At 38.5% G+C, this 18,663-nt stretch overlaps 1 long non-coding RNA gene across 20 annotated transcripts in view; it reads left to right on the top strand.

Moving 5' to 3' along the window:
* The window catches only part of LOC102138880 (uncharacterized), a 205,519-nt gene that overhangs the window by 117,560 nt on the left and 69,296 nt on the right, over positions 1–18,663 (top strand). For 5 of the 20 annotated variants that reach the window (XR_006691125.2, XR_012421413.1, XR_010580050.1 and 2 more), the window contains one exon: positions 159–1,087. The exons of 13 other annotated variants lie outside the window; for them this stretch is intronic. This is a non-coding gene — a long non-coding RNA (uncharacterized lncRNA). Of the gene's footprint in view, positions 1–158; positions 1,088–18,663 lie in introns of those variants that run through there. 2 more of the 20 variants (XR_012421420.1, XR_010580053.1) reach the window with 1 other exon arrangement.

Below are 18,663 nucleotides of genomic sequence, written 5' to 3'. Positions count from 1 at the left end.
TCTCTTCTTCTTCTTCTTTTTTTTTTTTTTTTTGAGACTCTCTCTCTGTCGCCTAGGCTGGAGTGCAGTGGCGCAATCTCAGCTCACTGTAAGCTCCACCTCAGGGACTACAGGCGCCGGCCACCATGCCCAGTTAATTTTTTTTTTTTTTTTTGTAGTAGAGACGAGGTTCCACCATGTTAGCCAGGATGGTCTTGATCTCCTGACCTTGTGATCCGCTGCCTCGGCCTCCCAAAGTGCTGGGATTACAGGTGTGAGCCACTGTGCCCAGTCTATTGCTCTCATTTTACAGAAGTGAAATTGAGTCATAGAAATGTTATACAAAGTTATACTACTAAGACATGGCAAAGCCAGAGGATGAACCAAGACTTGCCTTTGACTGCTGAACTTGGAGCTGGGGATCTTGCTTGGTCTGCAGGCTGGGTAGTCATAGTCATCTACCCATCATTTTAGCCAGGCTTTGAGCCTCCAGTTTTCTCTTTTACAAAATGAGGACTAGAAGCCCATATTAATGTATATTTCTTCACTTGATCTTAGCCAAAAGGCCGAGAAGCGATAATGTGTATTTCTTTAATCACTAGTAATAATAGGAAGTTTCCTACTATGACCTACTATGAATGTGTGATGACCCACTGTGATGACCTTCTATTTGTTGTGTAACTACTATCTGTCTCCTTTATCAATCAGCAAGGAGTGTCAGATTACAAAAATGGGTACAAGTCTGCCCCTTCCCTGATTCCACATACTGTAGCAGTGCTCTCTTGCACCGAGTCTGAGATTGGCGCTGTGACTTGTTTGGCTCATGGAATAGTATCCAATGCGACACAAGCAGAGACGTGAAAAAGCACATGTGCATTAGGGTTTGCCCTCGGGCTGTGCTTATGCCACATAGGAACAAGCATGAACTAGAGTTTCAGATGATGAGAGCAAGTGTCCCTATTGCACTAGCCAATAACTGGCCACCTTTTAGAGGCAGAAACACCTAACTGATCCCAGAGGCCTGAAGAAGCCAACACAAATCAGAAGGATCACGGAGTCCAACCCATGGATTTATGTGCCAAATAAATGCTTATTGTTTAAACCATGACATTTTGAGTACTGATTTCATGTGTATATTATTATTTTTTTTTATTTGTAAAAACTGAAAACAACAAAAACATCTAAAACCACAGTTTCTAAGAGAAAGACTAGTTGTTGCCCATCTGGTACCTCTCTTTGGACTTGCCCTTGGCTCCTACTGGCCTTGCATTTAAGAGCGGGGTCTCTAAAGGTATCCTTGGTGATGACAGTTTTTGTCCAAGAGAATATCCACAGAGCATCTTGTGGGCATGAGGTGATTGTGGTTATGAACTTTCACAAAAGACTCGATGCTTGACCTCTTGAAGATTTTCTTCTTACCCAAGGCAGTTGTCCTTCTGTCTCCCCCACAGTTCTGCTTTCTTTTGTAGTCACTTATATCATTCTATTCCTTCTCTACCTGACTGCAAAGTTCTTGACAGCAGGAACAGTATATATTTTCCATTTGTTCAGTGTCTTTCACAGAGTACATGTTCAGTACCTATTTGTTAGAGTGATGTGAAGTTCAATTATCCCAGAAAAAAATATAGTTCTTAATGCAGTCTTCCTGAACCTGTGAGTGTTCCTCACTTATTTGAAAACTTATGGAGTTTTCAAATCTGTGCAAATCTTCTCTTGTTTCCCTGCCTGGTATTATCTAAATAGAATATCTGCAAAATGGAAAGCAGAAGTCTTCGGTAGCTCAAAAAAAGACCGTAAAAGAGACATGTAAATTTAACTGACTGACATGTCAGTAGAAATAGGTTTTAGTTACCAGTAAAATAAAGAACTCAAGACTTGGAGACTGTTTCCAGGTTTGTGCCAGCCAGCTGGGCAGTACCCCCATGTGCTCAGTTCAGGGCCCACAAAGATGACTTGGGTATGGTCTCTGCTTTGGAAACCAGGATAATAATAGTGACTAAAAGCTATGACAGTTGCAAAGTTTAACCACATGATTATGCAAATATCATTTTAACTATGTTGAAGAAAAATTATCTGTACAAATTTAATGTCAATATTGTGGTTTAGAAGTAAAGTTCTAATATCTGTTTTCTTCTCTCACTCACAAATCTATTTTCAACTAGAATCTGTTTGTTGTTTAAATGCTTTTCCCCTCCTTACCCTTGATGATGGGAGGTTCCCACTGGATCTTGAGGAATTCACTGAGAAGTAGAGCTTAGAGACCAGGAGACATTTGGACTGCCAAGGTCATATCCCAGCCCTGCTTCAACCCTAATTTTTCTCATAAGCACTACACTCCCATGGCCTCACCCTAAACCTTTCCTTCATCTGGATGTGTGCCACCTCTCAAACCCTACCCAGCCCAGCCCTCATGGTTCACTGTGTCAGCAAGACTCTCGCCAGCACCCTTGACACCTTCACCCTGTGCCACATCCACCCTGCAAACCTTCTAACCACCTTGGATCATTTACACCATCTGCCTCCTTTGCTTCTCTACCCAGGCTTCTGAGAGCAATGAAAGAATCTCACAATGACCACAATGCTAATGCTTATTCAGCCAGTATTTATTGAGCATCCACCATGCACTGGAAACAGTAGAAGAAATTGCTAGACTCAGAGCAATACACAGAAAATAGGAGGGAGGTTCTCTTCCTTCTCAGAGCGTAAAGTCTGATGGGCTGGGGTGGTGGGGTGGAGTTCAACAATTCCCGCATAGTGTGATGAGCATTATCAGGATGGAAGAGCAGAGTGCCCTGGAAGCCCAAAGGAGGGCTTCTAAATTAGAGACTTTGCGGGACAGAGAAATCTTTGCCACTTCTAATTCATCACCTTCAACTTCACTGGGATCCTTGGCACCATTCAGCAATCCTTTCACTGTTGTCTAGTCAGCTCCACCTCAATTCCCCCAGTGGATGGTCAAGCCTTCATTGCTCTCAAAAGCCCCATCCATTCTTAACTTACTCATCTCTCAGGAGATGACACAGCCTCTGACTGTACTGAGGAAGTCCAGCGCATATTTAAAAATCTACCTTTACTTCAACTCCTCCCCTCCTGACTTAGAAGAGAAGGTGCCCTGCTTTTGACCCTATCTCTCTACCATCACCTCCAATTCATCTTGAGATCAGGACCCTGACAAATTGGTTTATTTTCTTCCTTGCTTATATTTCCTTATATTCAAGTTCTTCCTCCTAACTACTCAACCCCCAGCTAATAAACATATATAAACCTCTCTTATACAAAAGGTAAACTATAAATAAATAGAACTACCTAAATATTTTCAGATTTCATCAGCTTCCAGATTAAATCTAAATTGTAACTGGGTAAAAAAAAAAAAATGACCAGTTTACAAATGTTCTCTAGCATCTTGCAGATAATTCTAACCTCCACCCACTCCTGCCTCCAGGTATGCCTAGGATTCCCAAAGGAAGGGAGGTCTAACATGTGTTCGTAAAAAAGCTGTGTTCATTTGTTGCTGTGTTGCTTTGCTAGTGACCTGTCTCTCCCAGCCCACCCTTAGCTTGACCATGTTAAGGTTCTATTACACACCACTGGAGAGCTACTGGCACTGCTGTCTCCAGCTCAGCAGCCTCTGAAGATTCCAGCTAAGTCAGCAATATGCCTAAGTGCTGGCCTCATCCTCAGCTGAGGTAGGGTTTCAAGGAGCATTCAGAGTCTGCTGATGGCTGTGGCCACCAATGTTCTCAATGTAATGGTGCTAGCATCCACTGATCTGCACCCCCGTGGTGCCTGGACAACTGGGATTTGCAGAGAGAAGGGAAGGGAATGATTCCTATCACTTTGCCTTAATTTTCATTAGGAAGACAAATAACAAGCATGCCCTCAACAGGCCTGATACCTTGCCTCAGGGGGTTCTGTGCAGTTATTTTCTATGTGAACAATACACCCCAAACACAACTCCGTGTTCCTCTCTCCCAGGGGCAGTCCTGTCTAATAATCTAGTCTCTGCTTACCCGCCTCAAACTAAAGCCACCTGCTAGACACGTCTATCTATGTCCGAACCACCATCACGGATACAGCTCAAGGTTTCCCAGGAAGATCCTCAGCATCCTATGAATCCCAGCACTTTAGGTGGCCGAGGCAGACAGATCATTTGAGGTCAGGAGTTCGAGACTAGCCTGGCCAACATGGTGAAACCCTATCTCTAATAAAAATGCAAAAATTAGCCAGGCATGTGGTGGTTTGCACCGGTAATCCAAGCTACTTGGGAGGCTGAAGCAGCAGAATCACTTGAACCCGAGAGATGGAGGTTGCAGTGAGCCAAGATCACACCACTGCGCTCCAGCCTGGGTGACAGAGCAGGACTCCATCTCAAACAAACAAACAAAAAAGAACAGGCCTTGGAATGGGTGTCAACTGATTACCTGGAAGGAAGATGGATGTCACAAATCAGTATAATAGTCTTACACAAATCATGCAATAGCCATGACCCTACTACAAAAAATGAAACCTCATTTCTCAGTCTTGCTACTCATACTAGCTCGTCTCCTCACATTTGCCCTTCACAGCCAAGCCCCTTGCTTGAAAGTCAGCTATAATCTTTATTTCCTTGCTGTACACTCATTTTTAAATTTAATATTATCTTCTTTTAAAATATAGTTGTATATTCACTTGGTTTAAAATTCACAAAGTACAAAAAGCTATTCCTGGCTACCAAATGTCCCTCCTCAGACGCAACCAGTTTCCTGTGTATCCTATCAGAGATGTCTTATTAAACACAAGCAAAAGCCTTTTTAAAAATAGTAATACCATCCTGTATGTACACACCACACTCTTCCTTTTTTCCCTTAACACTATAGGGATCATTTTATATCAACAGATGAAGAGCATCCTCGTCCTTTTGGGGTGGGGGAAGCTGCAGAACATTCTCTTGCATAGTTGTACCATAAGTTATTTAACTAGTCCCATATTGCTGAACTTTAGGTTGTTTTAATTTTTTGTGGTTGCAAATAGAGCTGAATTCTTTTTTTGAGATGGACCTACATGGTTCATGGATTTTTTTTTTAATGCAATTTCCATCAAGACACCAAGATGTTACATTTCAAAGTAAGGTGGAACATCATATAATTTCTAAAGATGAAAAACCAATTTTGTGACTCAAGTTTCTCACTTATAGAGTCTAGAGATGGTGTGGGAGTTGGAGGTTAGGAAGCATTATGGAGAGTAGATTCTATAGGTTGTGAATCCTATCTCCCTATGATGGAGCACTGGACATTCTTAACCCGCATTTCATGACAAAGGAAAAGGCTTCAAGATGATTGCCCAGGGAGTTTCATATGTGGTCCCTGGAAGTAAGGGATAATGTATTAAATACACCTAGAAAAGCTAAAGGGTAAGGGATATCTGGCTAGTTGCTTAGAGGGTAAAGAGACAGCTGCAGGGGAGCCTGTGCTCTCAGAGTTGATTGGGACAAAGGATGTCTAAGTATTTCCTTGGGACCAGATAACGACCGCAAGCAAGGGCAGTGTGAAATGTCTTCAGTTTTGTTTAAGAGAAATACTTGGGAGAAAAAAGTCTCAGCAGAACTGAAGCTTAAGTCACCAGCAGATGCATAAGGGCTGAAGAAGCATAAAAGGCTAGTTGTCAGAGAGATGGATGTATCTTCATGAAGGGAATGTCAGGTGAGAGATTCCCTAGCAGTCGAGGGAGAGAGATCTAGGTCTTTAAGAACCCATGAAGGATCTCAAAGAGAAGGTGGGTTAAAAAAGATAAAATCTGAGGCCGGGCGCGGTGGCTCAAGCCTGTAATCCCAGCACTTTGGGAGGCCGAGATGGGCGGATCACGAGGTCAGGAGATCGAGACCATCCTGGCTAACACGGTGAAACCCCGTCTCTACTAAGAAATACAAAAAATAGCCGGGCGAGGTGGCAGCGCCTGTAGTCCCAGCTACTCGGGAGGCTGAGGCAGGAGAATGGCGTGAACCCGGGAGGCGGAGCTTGCAGTGAGCTGAGATCCGGCCACTGCACTCCAGCCTGGGCTACAGAGCGAGACTCCGTCTCAAAAAAAAAAAAAAAAAAAAAAGATAAAATCTACCACAGTCAGAATAGGTGTTGGTCAGTTAGGTATTTCCTGTTTCCTTGCTTCTTTTCTTTCCCAGCGTTCCTCCCTAGAGGGATCTGGAAGCAGATTAGAAAGACAGGAGGACAGAGAAAAGCACCGGAGGGGCGAGAGGGGAGCCAGTGTTGCCCTCCTCCCTCACTGCTGGTGTTCAGCCTGCAATAGGCTGGACCTGAGAAAAGAGAGAAAGTTAAATGAAACTTAAAAGTATTTTTGATGGCATTGAAGCGAACATTTGAACAGCTGACAATAAGACCTTTTTATTAAACCGAAAATGATTAGAAAAGCCATGGGGCTTATATTAACTTTCACTGAGGGACTGGGTTCCACAAATAAATTGAGAGAGACAATGGGGTACTGCCACTTTTTTTAAAGGTGTGGAAAGTCACAAGTTACTGTTGCTTTCATCTTAGCAACAAGGACACTCCAAAGAAGTTATGAAATCATAACTGTGGATTTTTTTGTTTTTTTAAATCTATCAGAGAGCTGAGGATACAAAGAAACCTAAATGAATTAAGTGACAAGCCCTTTCAAGGAGAAAAGAGATGCATGGTTGTGTTCATTCTTGGCAGAGTGGTGAGAGAATGAAAATTCAATGTAGACAGGGGTATGGGAAAACCATGAAAAATCAAACTTTTAATGGTCACATGTAGACTGACATGGTAAATTTGAAATCTAAGGGTATCCAATCACAGAGCAAGTTTACACCAATTTAGGAACTCTTTCCCACAGTCCTTCACTAAGTTCATTCGGTTAACACCTAGAAGACTGAGGACACAGCAGGAGAAGTGAGAAAAATTCACCTCTGAAGGTTTGCAGGGAAGAATGAGGAGCAGCTGAAATGGTGTATATATATATATATATATATAGAGAGAGAGAGAGAGAGAGAGAGAGAGAGAGAGAGAGAGAGAGAGAGATTGTCTAAAGCAAAAGGTAGCAATGTGTTTTGGGCCTTATAGCAAATGTAGAAGTAAAATTTATAACCACCAGAAGACAAAGGGTAAGTTGGGGGCTGAAAAGCCTCTTTATATCATTGTAGGGTTCTGTATACTGTGTGTAATGTAATTAAATATTATTGAAAGTAGACTATGTTAAAGATCCATATTGTAATATCTAAAGCAAACATTCAAAAAAGTACAACTAAAAAGTCAATTTAGGAGAGGAGGAGAAAAATTTAAGTAAAAAATCATACTCAATCACCCAACAAAAGTCATCAAAGAAGGAGAAAAAAATCCAAAGAGTAAATGGGAGAATCAGAAAAAAAGCAACATGGAAGACTTAGATACCACCATACCATTAATTATATTAATTTTAAATTAACTAAATACTCCCTTAAAAGTCAAAATTACTAGGTGCGATTAAAAATTTAAGATCCAACTCTATGCTGTTTGCAAGAAATCTACTTGAAATAAAAAGACAGGTGAAAAGTTAAAATTACTATAAGATAAAACATGCAAATACTAAGCATAAGAAGGGCTGTGTGGCTACAATAATATCAGATAAAGTAGATTTCAAGATCGATAATGTTACCAGAAATAAACAGGGACCTTACTTAATGATAAAACGTTTAAATCTTCAAGCAGACCTCACAATTCTCTGAATGTGCATGGGCCTGATAACAGAGTTTCAAATACATGGAGTAAAAGCTAAGAGAATAAAAGGAAGAAATAGAAAAATCCACAAAGTTGTAAATTTTAACACCCATCTTTCGGTAATAGATAAAACAAATAGACCAAATCAATAAGAATATAGAAGGTGTGAAAACTGCTATTAGCCCCATTACTGTGTGATATTTTAGAAAAATACCCAACACTTACATCCAAAAAGATACATTCTTTTCAAATGCACAAGGAGCATTCACTAGGGTAGATGTACAGCATATGTCCTCTGTCCAAAATAATATTAAATTAGCAATTGTTCATCATAAGACATCTCAAAAATCTTCAAATATTTGGAAAGTTAGCTATGTCTAAATAACCCCTGGTAAAAGAAGAAGTCAAAAGGCAATTAGAAAGTATTCTCAACCAAATGATATTGAAAATCCAACATATCAAAATTTGGAGATGCATTAAAGCAATTTTAGAGGGCAATTTATTACTTTAAATGCCTATATTAGAAAATAAGAATGCATAATCAAATTAATAATGTAAGTTTGCCAATTAAGCTAGAACAAGAAGAGAAAATCAAACCCAAGATAAATACGAGAAAGGAAATATTAGAGCAGAAATTAATGAAATAAAAAACAGACAAAAATAGAGAAAGTTAAGTCAAAGCTGTCATTAAAAAAAAGTAAAATTGATGACCGGGCATGGTGACTCATGTCTGTAATCTCAGCACTTTGGGAGGCCAAGACGGGAGGATCATTTGAGGTCAGGAGTTCAAGACCAGCCTGGCCAACATGGTGAAATACCATCTCTACTGAAAATACAAAAATTAGCCAGGTATGGTGGCACACGCCTATAATCCCAGCTACTGGGGAGACTGAGGCAGGAAAATCACTTGAACCCAGGAGGCGGAGGTTGCAATGAGCCAAGATCGTACCACTGTACTCCAGCCTGGGCAACGGAGTGAGACTCTTGTCTCAAAAATAATAATAATTAAAAAATTAAAAGCTAATAAAATTGATAAACCTCTAGCAAGAGTGATCAAAGGACTCACATGCACACAGAGAGAAAGAGAGAGAAAAAACACCTATTCAACGATAATGTAAATGAAAGCAGCAACTTCACTACAGAGCTGTAGACATTCAAAAGAGAATAAAGCATATGATAATCAACCTATGCCAATTGTCAGGGACTGTGAAGGATCTTAAATTGTCAAGAACTATGATGATTTCACTCTATTTGCAAGCTTACAAGTTAGCCTGCCAGGCTTATGTATGTTGGCAGAAGATATGAGACTCCTGGGTCACAGACTAAGGCCTTTATTACTCATGGCACAGCAAGCCACATGAGCTTCATGCTTGAGTCAGTTCCTCTTTAATCCTCCATTCCATAGGGTGACACAAGCAGTTCAGATGAGTGTTGTGCACACAGCTGGTTTGTGTCAGAGCTGAGCAATCTCAAGGCTTACATAAGAAGCTGTGAGCAAACCTGCCTGAACTTTGCCCCAGAAGGAGACATTATCTTTGTTTTCCTGGACAGCAAACAAACCTGCCTTCTACTCTAGAGAAACTATTTGTGTCTTTCTAGAGTACTCTCCATAGAAACATTCTGAAAAGATAGTTTGAAACAAAAGTTGTTGGTGTTTCTGCTCAAGACACGCAGAAATACAACAGACCCATGGAGAATTGTCTACCAATACCAACTGGTGAATTGAACAGGCTCCTTGAAGAAAAACAATTTATGAAAACTGACATAAAAGATATAAGATTAAATAACTCAATATCTAGTAAATGGAATTTGCAATCAAAACATTCCTACAAAGAAATTTCAAGTTTTGGGGGTTTATTTAATCAAAAACAGAAGAAAATTCTTTCAGAAAATAGGAGTAAAAATTGTCCATTTTTTACGATGCTAGCATAACCCCAATAACAATACTTAACAAAAAGATTTTTCTTTTCTTTCTTTTTTTTTTCTGAGATGGAGTTTCACTCTTGTTGCCCAGGCTGGAGTGCAATGGCGTGATCTTGGCACAGACCAATATTCCATATGAATGTAGATTCAAATAAACAATTTTTTTATTTTTAATTTTTGAGGGTACATAGTAAGTGTATACATTTGTGGGGTACATGAGATGTTTTGGTACAGGCGTGCAGTGCATAAAAATCACATCATGGAGAATGTGGTCTCCATTCCCTCAAGCATTTATCTTGTGTGTTACAAACAATTGAATTATACTCTCTTAGTTATTTTTAAATGTACAAATAAGGTATTATTGACTATAGTCACCCTGTTGTGCTATCACACAGTAGGTCTTATTCTATTCATTCTTTCTAACTATTTTTTATACTCATGAACCATCCCCACCTCCTCCTCACCCCCAGCTATCCTTCCCAGCCTCTGGTAACCATCCTTCTACTCGCTATGTCCATGAGTTCAAATAAGTGAGAACATGCAATGTTTATCTTTCTGTGCCTGGCTTATTTTGCTTAACATAATGATCTCCAGTTCCATCCATGTTGTAGCAAAGGGCAGAATCTCATTCTTTTTTATGGCTGAATAGTACTCCATTGTGTATACATACCACATTTTCTTTATCCACGTATCTGCTAATGGACATTTAGGTTGTTTCCAAATCTTAGCTATTATGAACAGTGCTGCAACAAACACGGGAGCACAAATATCTCTTGGATATACTGAGTTCTTTTCTTTTGGGCATATGTCCCACAGGGGGATTGCTGGATCACATGGTAGTTCTATTTTTAGTTTCTTGAGGAACATCCAAACTGTACTCCATAATGGTTATACTAAACAAACTTTTTAAAAATCAGCAAGTTGAATACAGAAATACATAAAAAGTATGACCAAGTTCATTTTATTCCCAGAATATAGTTAGTTTATTATTTTAAAAATCAACCGGCAATTGGCCATAACAGAATAATTTAAAAATATGAATATCTGAATAAATGCACAAAAAGTACTTGACAAAATTCCATGTCTATTCATGATAAAAATTCTCAGTAAATGAGAAATAGAAGGACACTTTTTCAATGTGATAAAGGTCATATATGGAAAACCAATAGCTAATATTTTATATCACAAAATGATGGATACATTTCCTCTATGATCTGGAAAAATGTACACTTTTATGACTTCTATTAAATATTGTACTGCAATCTAGTCTAGTGAAATAAGAAAAGAGAAAGAAACAAAAAGTTTGGAGAGGAAAATGTAAAACTGTCACTATATGCAAACTACAGGATTGCATGCATGGTTGTGCATTTAAAACATTCATTATAATTTACCAAAAATTACTAGAACCGACAAGTGAATTTGCAAGGTAGGATGATACATGTTAAATGGGCAAATCTACTGTATTTCTATATACTATCACTAAGCAATTGTAAAATGAAATTATTTTAAAGTACTATTTACAATAGCATTTAAAAACTAAATAACTGGAAATTACACTAAAGAAAGACATACAAGACCTTCATATTGAAAATTACCAAAGATTGCTGAAAAATGTTAAAGAAAACGCAAATACATTGGGAGATATATATGACATTCATTAATTGAATAGTTTAATATTAAGATGTTCATTCTCCCCAAATTTATCCATAGATTTAATATACGAACAAATTTAGCAAAGTTATTTGAAGACATTTAAGCTGATCCTAACAATTTTCTGAAAATGCTAATGATCTACAAGAGCAAAAACAATTTTGGAAATGAACAAGTACAATAATTTGGAGGATTTACACTACACAATAGCAACAATTATTATAAAACTATAGTCATCAAGACTGTTTGATATTGCCATAAGAATAGGTAAATAAATTAATAAAACATAATATAGACTAGAGGTATTGACTCACACAATTGACTTTTGACCAAGGCACCAAGTCAATTCAAGGTCTTTCAAGAAATGATGGGAGGGAAACTAGATATCCACATGGAAAAATAAAACAAGGAGTCTTGTCATGAGTTCTATAGTTCCTCACCTCTACATCCCTCCAACCCACCCGTACCCCATTCATTTGACCCCTCCTCCTGCCCTGTGACTCATTTTCTCTTTTGCTAGCATGTTGGTGGCTGCTAATGGCTCACAGCTGAGTACTTGTCTCCCCAGGAATTGTTCTGGCCAACCAATATCACAATCTTTCCCTGGTGGTAGCCCAAATCCCATGACTGGTTGATGCAGAGGTTCAAATGCCCGGCTCTCTTGCATCATTTGGAATGATGCTAAGGAGCTAGACAAAATATCAGGCTCCTTACAGGATTCATTGAGGCCCCTGTTGCATCACAGTTCAGCGTCTTCTTCTGCCCAGTTCTGCTTTCTTCATCCCGCAAGAGTATTTTAGCTGTGAATACTCCTGCATGTAAGTCTGTTTCATGGATAACTCAATCTATAAAAAACTTGACCCTTACCCCACTCCCTACCCAAAGAAATCATCTGAGATGGATTACTTGGACCTTGAGTAAAAGTTGGTAGTAACCAGGCAGTGGTTGCCATGGGCCTTGGATGAGACACAGTGCTGTGCTGGCTTTGGGTCTGACCCAGCCTAGTCCTATTGGTGGTGGGCACAGGGTTGCTTGCATCACCCTCTCCCCCAGCTCCAGATATCTCAGCATGGAGAGAAGGACTCTGTTTTTTTGGGCTAGAGTAAGGGAAGAGAACAAAAGTCTCAGCCTGATAATTCAGGGAATTCTCCTAGATCTTACCCAAGGCACCTCTATGATTCTACAAGAGTCACAACATTACTGGGCTTGATGTATCTCCTAATGCAGATACAGCTGCAGTGACCAAAGATTTAGATCATAGCAGTCAATTCCCTTTGAATACTTGGAAAACCTTCCCAAGAAGGATGGGTATACAAACAAGGCCAGATTGTCAAGACCACAATAAGTACCTAATGCTTCAATGCCTACACATTGACAGCATCCACAAGCATCAAGACCATGCAGGAAAACATGACATCACCAAACAAATTAAATAAGGCACCAATGACCAATCCCGGAGAAACCTTTCTGACAGAGGGTTCAAAATAGCTGTCTTGAAGAAGCTCAGTGAAATTCAAGATAACACAGAGAAGGAATTCAGAATCCTATTAGATGAATTTAACAAAGAAATTGAATAACTTTTAAAAATGAAGCAGAAATTTTGGAGCTGAGAAATTCGATTGACATACTAAAGAATGCATCAGAGTCTTTCAACAGTAGAATTGTTCAAGCAGAAGAAAAAAATAGTGAGCTTGAAGATGGTATATTTGAAAATATACAGTCCAAGGAGACAAAAAAGAATAAAGAATAAAAAAGAATGCAGCACACCTACAAGATTTAGAAAATAGCCTAGCTATTGGCCTTATAGAGGATGTAGAAGGAGAGATCAGGGTAGAAAATTTATTCAAAGGGATAATAACAAAGAACTTTCCAAACCTAGAGAAACACATCAATATTCAAGTGAGAGAGTTACAGAAGAACATCAAGCAGATTTAACCCAAAGAAGACTACCCTGAGGCATTTAATAATCAAACTCCCAAAGGTCAAGGATAAAGAAAGAATCTTAAAAGAAGGCAGTAAGAGAAAAGAAACAACTAACATACAAATGAGCTCCAACACATCTTGCAGCAGGCTTCTCAGGGAAACCTTACATGCCAGGAGAAAGCAACATAACATATTTAAAGTGTTGAAGAAAAAATACTTTCATCCTAGAATAGTATATCCAGTAAAAATAGACTTCAAACATGAAAGAGAAATAAAGATTTTCCCAGGCAAACAAAAAGCTGAGGGAGCTCATTAACACCAGACCTATGCTATGAGAAATGCTAAAGGGAGTTCTTCATTCTGAAAGAAAAGGGAGCAATAAGAAATTATCTGAAGGTACAAAACTCACTGGAAATAGTAAGTAGACAGACAAACACAAAATATTATGACACTGCAATTGTAGTGTGTAAACTACTCATATCTTATGTAGAAAGACTAAAAGATAAACCTATCAAAAATAACTATAACAACTTTTCAAGACATAGCACAATAATATATAAATAAAACAATAAAAAGTTAAAAAGGGGGATAAAATTAAATGTAGTGTTATTAGTTATCTCTTTGTTTGTTAATTTTTTTTTTTTTTTACAATCAGTGTTAAGTTGTCATCACTTTAACATAATGGGTTATAAGATGTTATTTGCAAGCTTAATGGTAACCCCAAATAAAAAAACCTAAGACAGATACACAAAAAATGAAAAAACAAGAAATCAAAACATGCCACCAGAGAAAACCACCTTCACAAAAAGGAAGAGAGAAAGGAAAGAAGGAAGGAAGAGAAGACCACAAAACAACCAGAAAACAAATAGCAAAATGACAGAAGGAAGTCTTTACTTATTAACAATAACATTTAATGTAAATGAACTAAACTTTCCAAGAAAAAACATAAAGTAGCGGAATGGATAAAAATAAAAAAACAAGACCAAACTATCTGTTTTTTATAGGAAACATACTTCACCTATGAAGACAAAAATAAACTGAAAATAAATGGGTGGAAAAAGATATTCCATGCAAATGGAAACCAAAAGAGAGTAGGAGTAGCTATACTTACATCAGATAAAATAAATTTCAAGACAAAAGCTGTAAAAAGAGACAGAGAGTCATTATATTATGATAAAGTCATCAATTCAGCAAGAGGTTATAATAATTGTAAGTATATGTGCACCTAACATTGGAGCACCTAGATATATAAAGCAAATATTATTAGAGTGAAAGAGAGAGATAGATCCCAATACAATAATAGCTGATAACTTTAACACCTCACTTTCAGCATTGGAAAGATCATCTAGACAGAAATCAACAAAAAAACATCGGACTTAATGTGCACTACAGAACAAATGAACCTAACAGATATTTACAGAACATTTTATCCAATGGCTGCAAAATATACATTCTTCTCCTTATCATGTGGCCACAAAACAAATCTTAAAAGTTGCGAAAAAGAAAAAATGAAACCATAATAACCATAATAAGTATCTTCTCTGACCACAATGGAATAAAACTAGAAATCAATAACAAGAGGAACTTTGGAAACTACACGAACATATGGAATTTAAACAATATGCTCCTAATGACCAGTGGATCAATGAAGAAATTAAGAAGGAAGTTAAAAAATGTCTTGAAATAAATGAAAATGAAAACACAATGTACCAAAACCTATGGAGTACAGCAAAATAGTACTAACAGGAAAGTTTATAGCAATAAGCACCTAGATCAAAAAAGTAGAAAAACTTCAAATAAACAACTTATTGATGCAGCTTAAAGAACTAGAGCAAACCAGCTCAAAATTAGCATGAGAAAAGAAATAATACAAATCAGAGCAGAAATAAATGACATTGAAATAAAAAATATAAAACATAAATGAAACAAAAAGTTGGTTTTCTGAAAAGGTAAACAAAATTTGAGAGAAGACTCAAATAAAATCAGAGATAAAAAAGGAGCCATTACAACTGATACCACAGAAGTTCAAAGGACCATTAGAGGCTAACATAAGCAATTATGTGCCAATAAATTGGAAAACCTACAAGAAATGGAGAAACTTCTAGACACATACAACCTATCAAGATTGAACCATCACAAAATCCAAAGCCTAAATAGACCAATAACAAGTAATGAGATTGAAGCTGTACTAAAAAGTCTCCCAGCAAAGAAAAGCCCAGGACTCAATGACTTTGCTGCTGAATTTTACCAAACATTTAAAGAAGAACTAATACCAGTTCTACTCAAACTACTCCAAAAAAATAGAGGAGGGGACACTACCAAACTTATTCTATGAGGACAGTGTTACCCCTCCAAAACCAGACAAAGAGACATTGAAAAATAAAAAGAAAACTAAAGGCCAATATCCCTGTTGAATATTGATGCAAAAATTATCAACAAAATACAAGCAAACAATTAAAAAACACATGAAAACAACATTCATCATAATCAAGTGGGCTTTATCTCAGGGATGCAAAGATAGTTCAGTATACACAAATAAATCAATGTGATACATCAAATCCACAGAATAAAATCCAAAACCATATGATCATTTCAACTGGTACTAAAAAAGCATTTGATAAAATTCAACATTCCTTCATGATAAAAGCCCCCCAAAAACTGGGTATAGAAGGAATATCTCAACATGATAAAAAAAAAAAAAAAAACAAAAAAAAAAACAAAAAAAAAAACCATATACAACAGATCCATAGCTAATATCATACTGAGTGGGGAAAAACTGAAAACCTTTCCTCTAAGATCTGGACCGAGACAAAGATGCCCACTTTTACCACTGTTATTTGACATAGTACTGGAACTCCTAACTAGAGCAATCTGGTAAGAGGAAAAAGTAAAGGGCATCCAGACTGGAAAAGAAGAAGTCAAATTTTGCTTGTTTGCAGATGATATGATCTTATATTTGGAAAAAACTAGAGTCCCCTGAAAATTTATTGTAATGGATAAACAAATTCAGTAAAGTTGCAGGACACAAAATCAACATACAAAAATCAGTAACATTTCTATATGCCAATGGTGAACAATTAGAAAAAAGAAGTCAAGAAAGTAATCCCATTTATAATAGCTGCAAATAAAACAAGATACCTAGGAATAAACTTAACTAAAGAAGTGAAAGATCTCTGCAATGAAAACTGTAAAACGTGATGCAAGAAATTCAAGAGGACACCAAAAAAAAAAAAAAAAAAAAAAAAAAGGAAAGATATTCAATGGTCATGGATTGGAAGAATCAATATTGTTAAAATGGGTATACTACCAAAAGCAATCTACAGAGTCAATGCAATCCCTATCAAAATACCAATGACATTCTTCACAGAAATAGAAAAGGTAATGCTGGCCCTCCACCCAAGATGGCCAAATAGGAACAGTGCCAGTCTACAGCTCCCAGTGAGATCGACATAGAAGATGGATGATTTCTGCATTTCCAACTGAGGTACCTGGTTCATCTCACTGGGAATGGTTGGACAGTGGATGCAGCCCACGGAGGGTGAGCCGAAGCAGGGCGGAGCATTGCCTCATCTGGGAAGTGCAAGGGGTTGGGGGATTTACCTTTCCTAGCCAAGGGACACTGTGAGTGACTATACCTGGAGGAGTGGTATACTTCTGCCCAAATACGGTGTTTTTCCCATGGTCTTCACAACTGGCAGACCAGGAGATCCCCTCCTATGCCTGGCTTGGCAGATACCTTGCCCACGGAGCCTTGCTCACTGCTAATGCAGCAGTCTGAGATCAACCTGGGATGCTGGAGCTTAGTAGGGGGTTTGGGGGTGTCTGCCTTTACTGAGGCTTGAGTAGGCAGTTCTATGCTCACAGTGTAAGCAAAGCAGCAGGGAAGTTCCAACTGGGTGGAGCCCACCACAGCTCAGCAAGGCCTACTACCTCTCTAGATTCCACCTCTGGGGGCAGCACATACCTGAACAAAAGGCAGCAGACAGCTTCTACAGACTTAAACGTCCCTACCTGATAGCTCTGAAGAGAGCAGTGGTTCTCCCAGCATGGTGTTCAAATTCTGAATATGGACAGACCGCCTCTTCAAGTGGGTCCCTGAACCCTGTGTAGCCTGACTGGGAGACACCTCCCAGGAGGGACTGACAGACACCTCAAGGCAGCTGCCCCTCTGGGATGAAGCTTCCAAAGGAAGGATCAGGCAGCAATATTTGCTGTTCTGCAGCATCCCCTGGTAATACCCAGGGTCTGGAGTGGACCTCCAGCAAACTCCAACAGACCTGCAGCTGAGGGACCCATATGTTAGAAGAAAAACTAACAAACAGAAAAGAATAGCATCGACATCAACAAAAAGGACATCCACACCAAAACCCCATCCTTAGGTCGCCAACATCAAAGACCAAAGGTAGATAAAACCACAAAGATGGGGAGAAACCAGAGCAGAGACTGAAAATTCCAAAAACCAGAATGCCTCTTCTCCTCTAAAGGAACACAATTCCTAGCCAGCAAGGGAACAAAACTGGATGGAGAATGAGTTTGACAAGTTGACAGAAGTAGGCTTCAGAAGGTCAGTAATAACAAACTCTCCGAGCTAAACGATCATGTTCTAACCTGTTGCAAGGAAGCTAAAAATCTTGAAAAAAGGTTAGATGAATGGCTGACTAGAATAACCAGTGTAGAGAAGAGCTTAAATGACTTGATGGAACTGAAAACCACAGTATGAGAACTTCTTGAAACATACACAAGCTTCAGTAGCTGATTTGATCAAGCAGAAGCAAGGATGTCAGTGATTGAAGATCAAATTAATGAAATAAACCAAGAAGACAAGATTAGAGAAAAAAGAGTAAAAAGAAATGAACAAAGCCTCCAAGAAATATGGCACTATGTGAAAAGATCAAATCTATGTTTGATTGGTGTATCTGAAAGCAACGGGGAGAATAGAACCAAGTAAGAAAACACTCTTCAGGATATTACCCAGAAGAACTTCCACAACCTAGCAAGGCAGGCCAACATTCAAATTCAGGAAATACAGAGAACACCACAAACATACTCCTTGAGAAGAGCAACCTCAAGACACAAAATTGTCAGATTCACCAAGGTTGAAATGAAGGAAAAAATGTTAAGAGCAGCCAGAAAGAAAGGTCAGGTTAGCCACAAAGGGAAGCCCATCAGACTAACAGCGGATCTCTCTGCAGAACCCACAAGCCAGAAGAGAGTGGGGTCCAATATTCAACATTCTTAAAGAAAAGAATTTTCAACCCAGAATTTCATATCCAGCCAAACTAAGCTTCATAAGTAAAGGAGAAATAAAATTCTTTACAGACAAGCAAATGCTGAGAGATTTTGTCACCTCCAGGCTTGCCTTACAAGAGCTCCTGAAGGAAACACTAAACATGGATAGGAATAACCAGTAACAGACACTGCAAAAAACATACCGAATTGTAAAGACCATCAACACTATGAAGGAACTGCATCAATTAATGGG

This window comes from Macaca fascicularis, chromosome 12 (assembly GCF_037993035.2).
Source record: "Macaca fascicularis isolate 582-1 chromosome 12, T2T-MFA8v1.1".
NCBI classification, from domain to species: domain Eukaryota; kingdom Metazoa; phylum Chordata; class Mammalia; order Primates; family Cercopithecidae; genus Macaca; species Macaca fascicularis.
This window is presented reverse-complemented; position numbering and strand designations above follow the sequence as displayed.